Source organism: Bradysia coprophila, unplaced genomic scaffold (genome assembly GCF_014529535.1).
Source record: "Bradysia coprophila strain Holo2 unplaced genomic scaffold, BU_Bcop_v1 contig_538, whole genome shotgun sequence".
NCBI classification, from domain to species: Eukaryota; Metazoa; Arthropoda; class Insecta; order Diptera; family Sciaridae; genus Bradysia; species Bradysia coprophila.
Window position 1 is genome coordinate 659,907 of NW_023503785.1, and position 17,253 is coordinate 677,159.

General features: G+C 37.3%; 1 long non-coding RNA gene across 1 annotated transcript; it reads right to left on the minus strand.

Moving 5' to 3' along the window:
• Positions 1-231: 231 nt before the first annotated feature.
• LOC119083032 lies at positions 232-10,147 on the minus strand. The gene is made up of 3 exons (XR_005088777.1): positions 9,949-10,147; positions 9,777-9,865; positions 232-243 (listed from the first exon to the last, which is right to left on the minus strand). It is a non-coding gene; the product is annotated as an uncharacterized LOC119083032 (long non-coding RNA).
• Between the last annotated feature and the right edge of the window lie 7,106 nt (positions 10,148-17,253).

A 17,253-nucleotide genomic window follows, 5' to 3' on the forward strand; every position in this document is an offset into this window, starting at 1 on the left:
GCCTGTCGCCTACCAACTTTTCGATTTCATCACAGCGAACTATAGAAAGAATTTTGTCGGTGTTATGTTCATCGACCTGAAACGATTTGACACCGTAGATCCATTACGGTTATCACTTAAGCTTAAATGTGCCGGTTTATCTGACAAAGCAGCTGATTTGATGCAACCGTACCGCCGCCACAAAAATGAAGGGCAGATTTTAAAACGTTTCCGTCGAAGCTGCGCAAGGCTCAAAGATGGTTCCTCTCCATTTTATAATTTACATTGCCGATATGCTCACCCTTGGACTGATTGGTAAATTGATATTGTATGCCGACGATACCGCGTGTGAGACTGCGGAAGAACTGGAACGCACACAATGCAAAACGACATGATTGCTCCCCGCGAATGGCTTTGTCGAAACGTTCTCACCTGCTATGTGATGTTCGAGAAAGCACGGCAACTCTCTCATCAAAACATCACAATAGACGGAGAGGCAATCAAGAGTGTCAGCACCTACTACACCTACATCACTTCACCTCAACAACTGTCTTATATTCAACGAATATACTTCCGGTTGAGACACTGGCAGTTGTTGAACGGATCATCAGTTCTAGTTCAGTATGGGGCAGCTGAAGGAAGGGCAACTTCAGTCGAAAGATGTTAATCTAAGCTTGCCATACGAAGAGCGCAGAGCACTTATATGTAACAGTAGGTTACTGTACAAACTTATCTAAGTCTTGCCACTCGGTGAACAGTTGGACTGGCTACCAATGCAAATTACTAGAAAACAAGTTTCAACGCAAAATTATACTTGACCATCGTGCACTGTGCACCGTACAAAACATTCCATGACGTGTGTAACTTACTATGACACACTTCATGCAAACCATGCCATCTCAAGTAGTATATCATCCATCCACTCATGCTCTAGTGAGCGTGCATCTTTACTAAAATTTCGTTTATCTGCAGTTTGTTTTTTAAAATCCACATTAACCACGAACGGGGACCTCAAACAACAACACAAAAAATGTAAACTTCCAGTGATCTCACAACTTCCACGAAACCATCGCGGTTTTCATTCAGCCTACTCTACCGATACCTAGTCCTAGTATACGTAGTATAACTAAAACACCAAATAAATGGTAACTCTATGGAGAAATAAATTTTCTTTCGCCCAGGACGCTTTTCCTTTAACAATACGATTAGTAGCGGAAGATTTTTAATTGATGTTCTTCGTAGAATTATTGTTGTCTCTTCAATACCCAATCCAATAGAAAGTTTGAGCACGTCTGCATCGTAAATGTAAAGAAAATAAATATTTTTCTTTCAAATCCTTCTTATGGCTTGTGCATTTATTTTGTATTTATGCTATACTCCTTGTCCTGCTACACCAGATTTTTTTTTTCGTGTAGGTCGAAATACCACATGGACATTTCACCGAGAGTATAACGCTGTAAGTTAAGCTCTTTGTATGATTTTTATGTTCTTTTCCTTCAAATAAAGTGCTATGTTCAAAACCATTATTGCGATATTTACGACCTAAGGTAGAGCCCGCAATGATAAAAAAAGGATTTTTGTATTTATATTTATTATTATAGCGCATTCAAGTTCACATATTAATGCTGAATTTTAAGGTTAGAGGAAGAGGGAAAAAACAGCAATACATGTGTTCCAGTCACCACTTCCATATTACCATATTCCATATTCAAAACAGTGGCTCCGATAAGAAATGAAAATACATTTAGAAAAATGTCAGTCAAGGGACCTGACCCGCCCAAAAGGTGGGACCTAGTTTCATGCACTTCAAAAACAAACTTATATGATTTACCCACACTACCAAACAAAATCAAATTTCATCAAAGTAACCTTTTTTAATTGAGGCTATGATCAACAGTATAAAATCTCGTTTTTCTCGGATAGCTTCCAGATTGTACCGATAGCAGCAAATCTAGGTCAGGCTCAGCTTATGCTAAAACAGTTAAGTGAAGAGGCAAGCAAAGTTGGCCTCAAGATGAACTTATCGAAAACAAAAGTCATGACCAACATCGGGGACGATAGAGAAATCAAAATTGGTGACACTGTCATCGAACGAGTCGACAGCTATGTATATCTAGGACATAAACTGAAGTTAGGTCTGGACAACCAAACTGCAGAAATAAGACGTAGGATTGGTCTTGCATGGGCAGCGTTCGGAAAACTCAGACTAATTTTCAAAAGCAAAATGAATAATAGTCTGAAACGAGCAAAATACGAGCAAAACTAGCTATCACTCGACTATGTAGGTTTAAAATTGCCGGAGATACATCGTTTTGAAATTGGTCACTTTTCATACAAAATACACCAAATTGACTTTTTCCAAACAATCAAAATCTTTCAACTTACTCTGTATGTTTCTATCTATCTATCTATCTATCTATCTATCTATCGACGGTCGATCTCGGAAACTAGTCAGCCAATCTCCATGAAATTTTGCAGGAACCTCAGGGTGGACATAAAAATGAATATGTGATACCCCAGGAAAAACCAGAATTTTGTTTTATTGGTCTCGAAGTGGTTTCTGAGTGTGGTTTTCGAGGGTCGGGAACGCGTTTTCGGCTGTAGCTTAGCTGTATTGAAACCTACAGAGGCGTGCGACCCATCAAATGAAAGGTATTCGTAACACGATTCGAACAAAAAAAACGGGGCAGATTCGCTAGAGCTAGAGTGATTAAAGTGACCAAATTGCGACATTCGGTACAGCTTCTTTTTCTGCTGGGATAGGGTTTTTGCTGCTGGGAGAGAAAACGTACTAACACGTAAAAAGCTGTCAAAAGATGTGACAGAAGGATAAGCTAAATATACTGAAAACATACATTTTTACAAGTTTAACGACTTTTTTATCTAATTTTTTTTTTCGCTTCGCTCTGGCCGCAAACTTCACACTCGTAAAATGTTTACAATATTCATTTAATTCCATGTATTTAAAAAAAAACTTCAAAAATTAGTTGAGATAATTCATCTTATATTCTGCCTGCAAAAATTTAACTTTTTTATTAAAATTTCTTGCACTTTTTAATCAAAGTGTGCTAATTTGATAACAGGCATTTTGCTGACGTAAGATGTGGTTGTAAAGAGAGTAAAAAACTACCCACTTGATAAATGACAAACAACTTGATAGTCAACTATTAAATTTGTTAGTCTGCTATCAAGTAGTTAGTCAACTATCAAGTTATTAGTCAACTATCAAATTTGATAGTCAACTATCAAGATGTTAGTAGTTCACTAGCAAGAGATGTTTACACGTTAAAAGATGGGCATCGAATGATGAAATTATTCTTCCTACTAGTTCCCTTGACTGAAAGTCAGGGTCTTACACCTGAAAATACCGAAAAATGTGGGTAACAAAAAGGTACACTGTGATTGAAAATGTATGAAATGCTATGGAAAGCGTTAAATGTGGGTAACAAAAAATCGTCGAAGGCACGATAACTTGAGTATTTTTAACCAATTTGGATGATTCTTTTTTTTTTTAAATACTAAGGACTAAGGATCTGGAAGCTTCTCTTCTTCTTTTTCAGCCTGTTTCTATCCACTGCTGGATGTAGGCCTCTCCAACTTCTTTCCATTTCGTACGATCCATTGCCATTTGCTGCCAGTTTGTACCTGCAATATTCTTAATTCCGTTTGTCCATCTCTCTGGTGGTCTACCTATAGCTCGTCTTTTATATGGTCGCCAGTTCATGATCTTTTTGGTCCAACGTTCGTCTGTCCTTCTTGCAATATGTCCCGCCCAGCTCCATTTCAGAGATGCTATTCTTTCCATGACATCAACGACCCTGGTTTGTTGTCGAATCCATTTATTCGTCATTCTGTCTCTGAGTGTTATTCCGAGCATACTCCGTTCCATGGCTCTTTGTGTCACTCTCAATTTATCTTCGGATGCTTTTGTTAAAGTTAACGTTTCCGCTCCATAAGTGAGCACTGGAAGGACACAAGTGTCGAAAACTTTGCGTTTCAGACTATTATTCATTTTGCTTTTGAAAATTAGTCTGAGTTTTCCGAACGCTGCCCATGCAAGACCAATCCTACGTCTTATTTCTGCAGTTTGGTTGTCCAGACCTAACTTCAGTTTATGTCCTAGATATACATAGCTGTCGACTCGTTCAATGACAGTGTCACCAATTTTGATTTCTCTATCGTCCCCGATGTTGGTCATGACTTTTGTTTTCGATAAGTTCATCTTGAGGCCAACTTTGCTCGCCTCTTCACTTAACTGTTGTAGCATAAGCTGAGCCTGACCTAGATTCGCTGCTATGGGTACAATGTCATCAGCGAAGCGGAGATTGCTCAGGTACTCTCCATTTATCTTTATTCCCATTTTACTCCAGTTTAACTTCCTAAAAACACTCTGCAGAATCGCCGTGAATAATTTCGGTGAAATGGTGTCACCCTGCCTTACACCTCGGCCAATTCTGAATTTCTCCGTGCTCTTATGAAGTTTTATACATGAAGTAGCATTTTTGTACACATATCGAATTGTGTTGGAGTACCTTGAGTCTACTCTACATTCGTCTAATGCGTCCAATATCGACCATGTTTCCACTGAATCGAAAGCTTTTTCGAAGTCTATGAATAGCAAGACTATGTCGATGTTGTATTCACGACACTTCTCAATAAGCGTTCTCATCACCTGCAAATGGTCGTTTGTGCTGAAACCAAATCTGAAAGCAGCTTGTTCAACAGGTTGGTAGAAGTCGAACTTTTTAGTGTTCCTCTTCGTAATGATTTTCATAAACAACTTGTAGAGTGTTGACAATAGGCTTATGGGTCGGTAATTTTCCAGCTTTGTTATGTCTCCTTTTTTATGCAGCAATGTAATTACCGCATTTTCCCAGGCTGCTGGTACTTCTTCCCATTGGAGACATTGATTAAACAAAGCCGTGATTGCCTTTAATAAGGAGTCTCCACCTAGTTTAATGGCTTCCACTGGAACACCATCTTCCCCGGGAGACTTTTTGTTTTTCATCTCGGCTACTGCAGCTTTGACTTCATCAACAGTTATGTCGGGCATATCCTCCGATCCCACGTTTCTTATTATTGGTCTATCTTCGGTTTCTTCCGTTGGGCTCTGTCTTGCTGAAGAAAACAAATTCTCATAAAATTCTGTTGCAATGTTTAATATGACTGACATAGCTAGCACTTAAAACGCTCATAGCTCCCAAATGATCGATTCTTGGAGAAAACCATCAAACACGTGTCGACTAGAATGTGAAACTCTATAACTTTGTCTTTTATACGAGGTTTCTATATGCCGTATTTTCCGAGTTATAATAGGTCTCATAGCTCAATGGTTCAAAACGCTCATAGCTCCGAAATTATAAGCTTTTAAGAATATTCCTTCAAATTAGTTTCTTAGAATTACGTCCTTAACATACCCTGAAAATTTCAGCCAAATCCACCGGTAAATTCGTTATAACAAAGTATGTAACAAAGTGACAAAGTAACAAAGGTTGGTAAAATTCATCAATTTCAAAACGCATTTAAAAACATTTTTTCATACAAAAGTCCAAGCTTTGAAAATTAATATCTCGGCCAAATCAAAACATTATGAGGTCCGTGATAGCTCGTTGAACTCGTATAGACTCCTAGATTACGAATAAAATAAGTGGGGAGTAGTAGGGGTGAAGGGGAAAAAGTCGAAAAGTTCCTTAGTCCTCCGGAAAAATTTTTAGACAAATTTTTCAGTGTGAACGGACTTGCGTCACGGCCCTTCACTAACGTAGGGCCATGATACGTAGGAAAAAATGTTTACGTTTTTTTGTAATAAATATTAAGTTGGAATAAGAAATGGTTCTGATTTTTTTGAAATAGTTGGAAATACAGCCGTTGAAAAGTGAAAACTTACATGTTTTCTGTTTTGGGCCTAGTTTTGGGTTGAATTGTGGGACAAAAATACTTAATTTCATGAACAACAGTGGCGCTAGTTGTCCAGCAAAGTTTTTATTCAATAAAATTCTGACACTTTTGATTCGGGGTGCTCACATTCGCACCATAAAAAATTCAAACGAGCAGTTAACAAAATCGAGAACATAAATGTACACATTTTTTGCGATGCTGACCCTTCCCAAGAATTGTTGACATTGTGTCTTGAAATACACACAATATCCTCATATTTATTTCTGAAATTTAAAGTAAAATTGTAAAATCTTGATGCATTGGAATTGAAGCTGCTGGTCACATTTTTAAATGGTACGGTAATGAGCAGCCAAAATTCAAATGTCAGACCACTGTTCGCGTAGTATTGTTCTCGCATTCATTATTCTTGTGTCAATTTGATTCGGTTGTGATGTGAGAAAATTTCTGCTAAACTTTGTGCATTATTCGCGATTTTTAAGTGCGTTGAACATTGCAAATATTTTTGTGAACGGCTAAAAGTGTTGAGGAAATTTCGGAAATATACGTGTGTGGAAGAATCTTCCACTGGAAGATGCACATCAAAACATTGCTGTCGGTTTCAAATTTAAACATCCACAGCCAATGTTTTGATCGTGTTTTCCCATTCAAATGATACGAAAAGTGAAATAATAAATTAACTAAGTATTTAGTCGCGGTTAATTGCTAATAATTTCTATTTTCTAATCGAAAATCTTTAAATCGAAGAATTTGACTTCGGAGGAATTTTCTGCTTTTGATGTGGTCAGAAATAAATTATTTGTTTTTCTTCATCTAAAAAGGTTTTTTTTTATCAAACTTTCCTTCAAATCAAGATAAAGCAGCTGCCGGTTGTTAGACGAGTTTAAGTTCATCAATCCTCTACGTTTTAGTAATCGAGGTTTTGTTGATGTGGTGAACGCTTTACCTTCATTTCGTGAAAATAATGATTCAATTATTGCTGATTTCGTGTGAATGCGATAATTTTTGAACGTTTCCCTTAGAAGATGGAGAAACAACTTAAAAAATGAAAGATCTCTCTTCTTGACACCCAAGATTCTCGCTTGGTTTAAAAAAACTGCCTTTGTTAAATGTCAAAATTAGCCCCTTTCCAGGTCAGTAAGTAAATTTCCAAGTAAATTATGTTTTCAAAATTAGGGCAACTTTTTTGGTTTTATCTGGTTTTCGGCCGTTTACATGAAAAATTACTTGTGTACCAGTTTGGGACGATTGATCTGAGGCACTTTCGCTTGTGGACCTTGCTCTGCCCAAACTACAGCTCGTGAAATTGCCTCTAATCAGTCGTCCAAAACAGCGACAAATAACTAATTACTTCAACAGTAAAAATTGGTAAGGAAAGAATTGTCAAGGTTGTAAGCTTTTGGGACGATCTGCGTGACTTGAAAATTCACATCATAACGGCGACGAGAATCTTCACGCCCCATTGTATCGTCAACCACGTATTGAGAGCAACACTGAACTGAGTGTGTTATAATCGCTACACGTGTATTGACTGAATTGATCACAGTCATGAGATTTTGGTCGATCAAAATAGCTATTTTCATAATAAGGTAGTAAATGGGATTGTTTTGCGCACTAGATGTGAGATTGCCGATACGAGCGAAGCGAGTTCGGCAACACATCGTGTGCGCAAAACCCCCATTTACTACCGTGTTAGGAACAAGGTTTTATCTCCTGTAATGTCATAATCACCATAAAAACCAATTTAAAAAAATCAAACTGAAACATCAACACGCCATGACACCGTCACTCATTCATATTCCCCACAAATAAAACACACATCTAGTACACTGTCAAGAATTTGTCAATTTTCAGTGAATAAATGTGAAATTATCGAAGTTCGCCGTGAATAAATGAGAAAATATCGAAGTTCGCCGTGAATAAATGAGAAAATATCGAAGATAGCGGTGCGCAAATGACCAATTGTCCAAATTTTCAGTTAATAAACGTAACGTCCTGTGAATGACGTGTTTAAATCTGGCCCATTTTGATTCTAAAAGTGACACTCAAATTGTGAATATTATGACATTACAGGAGATAAAAATAATTTAGAAATGGGTCCCTTCGTTTCTTTATGCTGCATAGTGAAATATCCAAGGTGCAGCTGTACCTACCGCGGTATAGTACTTTCTCATAAACGTTGTCATGCTTTTGGTAGAACTATACGGTTGATTGATTCTGTTCGAAAATCTCTAACATCACGAAAATCGTTCATATCACTTGCTATAAATGCGTTCCTGTTCCTAGTCTATTTTGATAAATCATTATTCAGCTGTTATGAACTTTGTATTACTAAAAACTCCCAGATAATGAAAAGTCTGATGACTTGAAAGGTATCTCGCTGCCAACTACAAACGTCCTCATTTAAGACTTGATCTTTTGATAGTAGGAACTTCTTAGAACATAGTATTGATCACAAACCGAACATTCGAATAGCATGCATCGATTTGCTAAGCTCTTGTTTTCGGTGAGAGATACTAAATGTTTGATATCAGTGTACAGTTCATATAAAATGCTGATGCACATTTCCATGTGTTATTAAATATTTCGAAAATATTGACGCACACAGAGACTCAAAAAGCTTCTTGAACAAGATAACTTTCTTATGAAAATTTGATAAAAAAAAACCTTTTTAGATGAAGAAAAACAAATAATTTATTTCTGACCACATCAAAAGCAGAAAATTCCTCCGAAGTCAAATTCTTCGATTTAACGATTTTCGATTAGAAAATAGAAATTATTAGCAATTAACCGCGACCAAATACTTAGTTAATTTATTATTTCACTTTTCGTATCATTTGTATGGGAAAACACGATCAAAACATTGGCTGTGGATGTTTAAATTTAAAACCGACAGCAATGTTTTGATGTGTATCTTCCACACACGTATATTTCCGAAATTTCCTCAACACTTTTAGCCGTTCACAAAAATATTTGCAATGTTTAACGCACTTAAAAATCGCGAATAATGCACAAAGTTTAGCAGAAATTTTCTCACATCACAACCGAATCAAATTGACACAAGAATAATGAATGCGAGAACAATACTACGCGAACAGTGGTTCTGACATTTGAATTTTGGCTGCTCATTACCGTACCATTTAAAAATGTGACCAGCAGCTTCAATTCCAATGCATCAAGATTTCACAATTTTACTTTAAATTTCAGAAATAAATATGAGGATATTGTGTGTATTTCAAGACACAATGTCAACAATTCTTGGGAAGGGTCAGCATCGCAAAAAATGTGTACATTTATGTTCTCGATTTTGTTAACTGCTCGTTTGAATTTTTTATGGTGCGAATGTGAGCACCCCGAATCAAAAGTGTCAGAATTTTATTGAATAAAAACTTTGCTGGACAACTAGCGCCACTGTTGTTCATTAAATTAAGTATTTTTGTCCCACAATTCAACCCAAAACTAGTCCCAAAACAGAAAACATGTTAGTTTTCACTTTTCAACGACTGTAGTGAGAAAAGTAAAAAATCAAGAAAAGTATGTCACATTATCGATTCTTTTAAAACAGTCGGAATTAGTGATAAAAGTAAAGCCCTGCACATCATTCAAATGAGTAATAACCTATGAGAAGGAATCGTGCAGATAAATTGAATTCAAAGCTTAAACAAAGCTTAAAGATGAAAAAATCAAACTAAAGATAAATGGCATGATGAATTCCTTTCAGATTGTGAATGTGTGTCGTAGTCGGTGCACCCATACTCCATTCGTACCACACTTTGTTCGGAGCTACGCATCTCCAGATATTCATTGTGATTTGTTCTCCTTTCTTCACGAAAATCGGCTTCTTTGAGCAGACAATTTTGATTAATTTGTGGTGCGATATAATGCCTACAAAGTTATCCTACCGTTATCGGGAAATAGACCGGAAACCATGAGGCTAAACCCTTAGAGTGCGTTACGGGATGAATGCTCAGCATGACGTCCTTGTATAGAACTGTAATGATTTACCCAATTCGAATTTGAAGTTGTAAGTAATCGTCGATTGTGATTTCGAAGTAACAAAACAAAACGACTTACCAGCGTCAAAATATCCAGCGAATTCATTTACGACACAATCAACTGGCGTCTCAAATGAAACACTGGCAAACCGTGAATTGTCAATGGTTTCACTCCAATTCGGATGAACAAATTCGAACAGCGGTTGCGGACTCGCAATGTGAAATCCATTCTTCAAGTACACCACGTACATGTGTTCGAACTGGTTTGACGACGAGCTGATGCGATCACGCGAATTCAATCGTCGTTACATCGACGAATAAGATTGTATACTTTTGACGACATGATGGGATTGATGTACGATGTGTATTTGCTTGGAATGCTAACGCCAGTCGGTTTCAGGAGATTTTGTGCACCGTCTAGACATTCCGGTGACAGTTCGTTATAGGTTTCTTCCATCGTATGGTAAAAACGAATTTTGACAGGCCGAAAACAACCGACCGTCATCCACAGAAGCAAACATAACCGCAACTTAAACAAATTTCTTCGTTAAAACTTCAAAGTGAGGTTGTGTTGGCTTCTCTGTGGATGACGATTGACATTTTGAACGACCTTGGAAGAAACCTATCGCCAAACGAACCCAGTAATTCGGACACTAAAATATCAGCCTTCTCCGGTAGATGAAAGTCTCGCATGTCTCGTGCGACGAGCTCTATGTCTTTGTCTTTCCACAAGGACTGCAGGGTGTTGATGGTATGCGTCCCGTTTTGGCGGCAGCATTCAAAGACCATTAAGATAATCGCTTTCGTAGCAATTTGGTTTCGGCAACCAGGTCCACCAATGCCCTTTCGATGGCCTTCTGATAGTACAAGTATTTGATGGGATCGGCTTCAAATACCTCGTATGTAATACTGTCCAAATTGTCGTACAGCGGTTGCAATTGTTGTTATATGCTGGACTAAAGTAACGTAAACAACTTAATTCATAACAAGTATCTACATACCGACCCTATAGTCTTATATCGAGCCAACCTGAAGAATGAATAAAACATTATCTCTTTGTCATTACTCAAGAGCACACGTATTTTATTCAAGTTCCTAACCACGGACCCCTGGTGTTTTCTCACAGGTTATGGGCATTAGTTATTGCTTAAAAAAGGAATTTATGTTAGTCAGTTTTTTCGTTCAAGTGTATTGTAAAAGTTACGTATGTGCTGAGTCATCATGGCATCCAACACACAGTTTTTGCCCGCCATTGCTAAACTCATCGGTCGCGACAATTTTAGCACATGGAAATTCGCAGTGCAGGCCTACCTAGAGCATGAAAATCTATGGAAATGCATAACAGGAGAGGAAGCTGATGAGGAAAAATTAACCAAAGCCAAATCAAAGTTAATTTTGCTGATAGATCCGACCAACTATGCGCATGTTCAAGGTTGTAAAACTGCACTGAGGAAAAAGATTTGAAAACTACAGCTGCATTTTTTAAGAAATTACCTATAACAGCCGCTCTCAATGATTACCTGCTACGGCTAATGTTGGGTTTTTCCAGAAGCTCTGCATATTCACGAAACGTTTTAAAATTAAAAAACGAAATCATTCGAGAAAATGGGACAACAAAAATTTAGATAAAACTTTAACACGACTTACTTATTGTCCTCTTCACTTAACTGTTGTAGCATAAGCTGAGCCTGACCTAGATTCGCTGCTATCGGTACAATGTCATCAGCGAAGCGGAGATTGCTCAGGTACTCTCCATTTATCTTTATTCCCATTTTACTCCAGTTTAACTTCCTAAAAATACTCTGCAGAATCGCCGTGAATAATTTCGGTGAAATGGTGTCACCCTGCCTTACACCTCGGCCAATTCTGAATTTCTCCGTGCTCTTATGAAGTTTTATACATGAAGTAGCATTTTTGTACACATATCGAAATTTTTAATAAAAAAAACGCAATTGGCGGGAACTAGTTATTGTAATAGACTACACGCTGCAGAAATATGGAAGTCATTCGACCTGCTTCTTCAGTTCAATTTTATTTCGAGGGATTCTTTTGATTTTGACTGACCGAAATCGGTGCTATTTTTTCCTCTACTTTTTTATATGTGGATAGTTAGTTGATTTTCCATAACTGGCTGGTGGTAAGCGGCTAAAAGTCGAAAAATGAGGTTTCGTAGTCCGGATTTCTTTTCCGTGAGGTCGATTTCTCTCGAAGAAAATATTAACTTCAAAACATTTGATGATAAACGGCCGAAAAATTTCTCAGAATCGATGGAACCTCGGTGAACTTTGACGAGGGCTGTGACCTCACTAATGCAATTATTTGATTAAATTATTATTTATTATGAATCTGGAGGACGTCAGCCTTATAGCAATACCAATATGCAGTAGTTTGGCACGTGACTACTTTCAGATAAAAACTGAGTGTTCCACCCCGCCAAACTACTACATATTAGTCATTCTTTAAAGCTGAAGTCCTCCACATTCATAATATAAAATAATCAAAGAATTGCATTAGTGAGGTCACAGCCCTCGTCAAAGTTCACCGAGGTTCCATCGATTCTGAGAAATTTTTCGGATGTCATATTTTCAGCCGTTTATCATTAAACTTTATGAAGGTAATATTTGCTTCGAGAGTACTCGACCTCAGATTTCCAACGAGCCCATACACGTCCGTGTCCTCATCATCTCACGGAAATGAAATCCGGACTACGAAGCCTCATTTTTCGACTTTTGGCCGCTTACCACCAGCCAGTTATGGAAGATCAAAAATATATGAGACTGGTTTTGGGGCGTAAGCACCAAAGCCTAACTAGGCATATATAAAAAAGTCCCGGAAAAAATAGAGCCGATTTCGGTCAGTCGAAATTTATTTTATTTTATTAAAAAAAAAACTTTGTCTTCCAGCCGGCTGAGGCAATCTAAGAACAACCGGCGACTCGGTTGGGTGAAAAAGTGTCGGCGGGTCTCTAGCCTGTGCTCGTTGAACCATTTTTCCAGACTTTAGCCTTAATATTTTGATTTTCAAAATGATTTTCATTTTTACGTGAATCAATATTGTCGCAATAATATCTTTCAATTATTAATGACACATTACGTGTTGTATGCACAGTTTTCATATGTGTATCTCATGTAGGTAATGTTACACCCACAATACAGCTACTACAGGGATGTATATTACCTATCAACGGGAATATGCGTTGTGTAGCTTACATTAACATAAGGCATTTGTAGCATACATGTTCCGTAGCTCAGGTGGATTATTCTGGACTGGAGATCAAGAGGTCCCGGGTTCGCGCCCCAACAAAAGGCAAGTTTTTATTTCAAATAATTATTAATAAAAAATCAATTTCGTTTCATTTCAGCTAAAATTCAGTTCAAAATTAACTCGTCGGATGTAAAACAACAGAATATCAAAATACTCCCCAGTACTGTGAAATATAACTCCGAAAGGCCAGCAATATTTTCTTTTTAAATTATTGAGTTAATTTTGAACTGACTTTTATCCGAAATGAAACCAAAATTATTTTTATTAATATTATTTAAAACAAGGCATCAGAACAGTCGGAGCGTTTGCTGCGACTTAGCCCCGTACGACCCGTAATCCTATTTCGTCCGTAACCATAATACGTCCGTAGCCGTAATACGCCCGGAACCCTAATACGTCTACAACCCTCTAATGCGTCTGTTACCAAAATGCAAGTCAAGTTGGGCATGATCAAATTTACTGAAAGTGTTCATTTTTAAAATTGCGCATAGCGCAATTACGAAAGCCCGTACGAAGTACCTCTCAAATAAAACCAACAATTTACGATATTATTTTAGAAACCCAAAATTTTTTGCCAACTTTCTATTGGGTATTCAATTATCCTTAGAGTAATTATACCTAGAGAGGAAATTTGTACGACGAAATGTGGTCCCAACATCAGTTTGTATAAGATACACATTTCGTATAATTTTACACCAACACATGTATGCTTTGACGTTTTTTTCGCTATTGATATTTCAATTTGCCCTCTTAATTAAGAGGGCAAACACACATACCAATAAACATTTCGTATTTTATGTTGGGACCACATATTTTACGTAATTTTGTTCGAAATTTCCTCTCTAGGTATAATTACTCTTAGCAATTATCTCTCAAATGAAACAAAAAGTAGCAAAATCGGATGAGATTTACTCGATCTATGTGCAAAAAACACTTAGGGCCGAGTAGCGGCCTTAGTCCAAGGGCCCAAATTTGAAACTTTTTTCGCCACGTTCTTTTCGGTATTCAATTACCTTCCATAAAAAATTAAATCTAGCAAAATCGGATGAGATTTACTCGATTTATGTGCAAAAAACACTTAGGGCCGAGTAGCGGCCTTAGTCCAAGGGCCCAAATTTGAAACTTTTTTTGCCATCATTCTATTCGGCATTCAATTATCTCTCAAATAAAACAAAATCTAGCAAAATCGGATGAGATTTACTCGATTTATGTGCAAAAAACACTTAGGGCCGAGTAGCGGCCTTAGTCCAAGGGCCCAAATTTGAAACTTTTTTTGCCATCATTCTATTCGTCATTCAATTATCTCTCAAATGAAACAAAAACTAGCAAAATCGGATGAGATTTACTCGATTTATGTGCAAAAAACACTTAGGGCCGAGTAGCGGCCTTAGTCCAAGGGCCCAAATTTGAAACTTTTTTCGCCACGTTCTTTTCGGTATTCAATTAGACTCCATAAAAAACTAAATCTAGCAAAATCGGATGAGATTTACTCGATTTATGTGCAAAAAACACTTAGGGCCGAGTAGCGGCCTTAGTCCAAGGGCCCAAATTTGAAACTTTTTTTGCCATCATTCTATCCGTCATTCAATTATCTCTCAAATGAAACAAAAACTAGCAAAATCGGATGAGATTTACTCGATTTATGTGCAAAAAACACTTAGGGCCGAGTAGCGGCCTTAGTCCAAGGGCCCTAATTTGAAACTTTTTTCGTCACGTTCTTTTCGGTATTCAATTACCTTCCATAAAAAACTAAAACTAGCAAAATCGGATGAGATTTCCTCGATTTATGTGCAAAAAACACTTAGGGCCGAGTAACGACCTTTGAGCCCTCCCAACAAGCCCACGTTGCATCTTACCCAAAAACAATGTTCAGCAACTTTGTTCTACTCGTCAATACCTTTCATTTGATATATCACAAGCAGCTATTGCGTGCATATTTCGGTAGATATCGTCGAAAGACTGAAAAACACCTATAGGGCCCTAGCTCTGGAAGGGCCGACCCTACCATGCCCATTTTCGAACTTGACCTTACTTTTGTCGATACCAATCGGGAAAAAAAAGAATTTTGAAAAAAGGTTGCGATTTACTCTAGCTAGAGGGGTCACGGACGGACGGACGGACGGACGGACGGACGGACATTTTTTTTATTGCGGATTCGTCATCTATGAACATAACCAAATGCTTTGCCCTTACTGTCTGCTTCCAATTCGACGTGTTACAAACGGCATATTAATCTTATAAGCCCCCAGTACTTCGTACGGGGCTAAAAAAAAACAGGATCCGACATGATTCGAACCCGTGCCTATCGATCACAACATTTTGATTGTAGGCAATCACACAGCTATTGTAGGTAATCACAACTACAGCTCTGATAGCAAGTAGAAAAATACAGCTGTGACAGCAACGGGCCGAAATATTTTCTGTGACAGCTGTATTTTCTCAAAAACTACAGCTGGAGACAGATCGCAGCTGTAGCAGGTAACTAATTTTTCCTCAGTGTGCATCAGAAGTTTGGGAGAAATTGAACACCACATTCGATGATTCTGGTTTATCGAGACGTATACATCTGGTAACAACAACAAAATTGGAGGCTTGTCCCAGTATGGAAGGTTATGTTCAGATGATCATGAATGCTGCTCACAAATTGCGTGGTATTGGCTGCGATGTGTCTGATGAATGGATTGGCGTGTTCATGTTGGCTGGTTTGCCAGAAAAATATGGTCCAATGATCATTGCGATCGAAAACTCTGGAATAGCAATAAAGGCCGATGCTATCAAAACGAAATTGCTGCAAGAGCCAAAATCGAATGAAACCAGCAGTGCCGTGACGCAAGCGTTTATGACGTCAAAGAAATCAGCGAACAAGAAGAAATTTCGAAAATTCGAAAATGATCTACAGAGACATCTACCATTCAGAATCGAATTCGATGTTTTATTTGTGATGAATTAGGACGATTAGGACACAAAGCCGTTGATTGTCCTGAAAGAAAGAAGAAGTCAAATGACAAATCATCTAGTAATGTTAACAAACAACAATCAAAGCATGGTGCGTTTGGAGTATTTTCTCCTGGTGTTTCTAACGATATCGTTCTAATAGAGCAAGCGAGTCTCTCATTTTTAACGCTACGCAAAAACAACGGCAGCGGACCAGTCATCACCTAGTGAGAAAGAGCAACCTAAGACGAGGAAACTAGGGTCGGGCAACAAAACCTGTAACGGAAATAACAAAAATTCCTCTCTACGATCATCGATAATTAGTCAGGGAACAGATTATTTTTTTATAATTTATTTTGATTCTATAACCAAAATAAGAAATTTTTGCGTTGTCAGAATAAATTTAAATTGAGCAGATTTTTTTATAAATTAATTTTTAACGATCGAGCAATGTGAAACGACATTTTCGTAAATGCTGTCAAAGAGGCAGTCAGAAGGCAGTGAGATGTAAACACAAATACATTTAAGCAAATACAAAGGGAAATGGCATAATTATAGAGGGAAACCAAAGCCGTAGGAAGAAAAAGTCGACATTATTTTTTGCGTTTTTTTTAAAGAAGATAATTGTGAGTTTAGATTTCAATTTAAAAAATAAAAAACTGCGTTTTTTTCAAATCGTCAATTCAATATAAAGTTTGGAAATATCCAATCGACCAAAATAAAAAGATTTTCAGTTAGGGGATATTAACGAAATGCAAAAAAAAAATGTTCTTAACGTTGCCACTACTTTTGATATCTAATGAAAAATACCGCCAGTAATTTGAAAATGGTTCAATATGTTTGATAAATCCAAAAATGTAAGTTTTTTTTTGAAACAACAGTAAAGTAGTCATTCTCTGTGTAACGAGTGCACTACTTTGATGTGCCAAAATTTATATGAAATGATCATGGAGAGACAGAAATGACTAAAAAAATTATGTAAAAAAATGAATAAAGTTTATTTCAATTGTCAAGGGATCGGTTCAATCAAATTTCATTACACAAGACCTTCAGATTAGGTTACAATTTTAAGACACAAAAAAATAAAAAAGTAAAATTAATTCAGTAGATTACAAACGTAAAACCAAAATACCAGCAGCAGCAGTTTCTAGTTTTTGCTTGTTTGTGTGTAGTTACTGTAACTGTT